This window comes from Echinops telfairi, unplaced genomic scaffold, assembly GCF_000313985.2.
Source record: "Echinops telfairi isolate 266 unplaced genomic scaffold, ASM31398v2 ScPeMD7_7424;HRSCAF=8462, whole genome shotgun sequence".
Lineage (NCBI taxonomy): Eukaryota > Metazoa > Chordata > Mammalia > Afrosoricida > Tenrecidae > Echinops > Echinops telfairi.
In genome coordinates this window covers 14,284,172-14,285,466 of record NW_022111324.1, presented here as the reverse complement: position 1 = coordinate 14,285,466, position 1,295 = coordinate 14,284,172, and the positions used below count along the sequence as shown (strand labels likewise).

Genomic DNA, 1,295 nt, shown 5'->3' with positions numbered 1-1,295 from the left:
TGAGAGAGACAGTGAGAGAGTGAGTGAGACAGTGAGTGAGAGAGACAGTGAGAGAGTGAGTGAGACAGTGAGTGAGAGAGACAGTGAGAGAGTGAATGAGACAGTGAGAGAGTGAATGAGACAGTGAGTGAGTGAGAGTGAGTCAGTGAATGAGAGAGACAGTGAGAGAGTGAGTGAGACAGTGAGTGAGTGAGAGTGAGTCAGTGAGTGAGAGAGACAGTGAGTGAGTGAGAGAGTGAGAGTGAGTCAGTGAGTGAGTGAGACAGTGAGAGAGAGTGAGTGAGTGAGTGAGACAGTGAGAGAGAGTGAGTGAGTGAGCGAGACAGTGAGTGAGTGAGGGTGAGGCAGTCACAGAGTGAGACAGTGAGAGAGTGAGAGTGAGTCAGTGAGTGAGTGAGAGTAAGTCAGTGAGTGAGTGAGAGTAAGTCAGTGAGTGAGTGACACAGTGAGAGAGTGAGTGAGTGAGAGTGACTCAGTGAGTGAGAGAGACAGTGAGAGTGAGTCAGTGAGTGAGTGAGACAGTGAGTGAGTGAGAGTGAGTCAGTGAGTGAGTGAGTGAGACAGTGAGAGAGTGAGAGTGAGTCAGTGAGTGAGTGAGACAGTGAGTGAGTGAGACAGTGAGTCGATCTGTACATGTTCTAAAGTAAATAAAATCACTTTGTAAATTGTAAGTTAAGTTGTAGTAGCTAATAATTTTAACAAATGCTAAAGACAGGTTTATTTTTGAATAAATTTATTTAATAATAAATGACATGCTTATTTAAAAATAAATCAAGTCATTTCTTTGACTGAATACAACATATATATCTAAAAAAAGGTTTAAAATTAAAAATAATATATTCATATTTTTATGCTAATGCTTTTCATCTGTCACCTTGTTTAGGTTCCAAAACTATTTGTGGCTCAATACTCAGAGAGGCTAGATCACCTGCCTGAATATTACAGTTGGGAAGTGAAGCTAGATCTGATCTCACATCTATCCATTCCAAAGCACAACTTTTATACTTCTCCACATTGATTAATATTCTTTCATACAGAAACTAAAACATAGTAGTCTTTATTAATACATCCATAAATTAGATAGCAGCTGATAAAATACAAAATTACATATGGAATTAGCAGTTTTAATTTATGTGATTTAAGGACTTTATCATACTATGAATCGGAACTGACTGGATGGCACCTATCATGATATTATATGATTTAAAAAAAAATCATTTTATTAGGGGCTCATACAACTCTTATCACAATCCATACACACATCAATTGTGTAAAGCGCATTTGTACATTCATTG

The 1,295-nt window shown here is 38.2% G+C and overlaps 1 protein-coding gene across 1 annotated transcript in view; it reads right to left on the bottom strand.

The window, feature by feature from the left end:
* Positions 1-1,295, bottom strand: part of DARS2 (aspartyl-tRNA synthetase 2, mitochondrial) — a 45,903-nt gene that overhangs the window by 30,173 nt on the left and 14,435 nt on the right. The window lies entirely within an intron of this gene.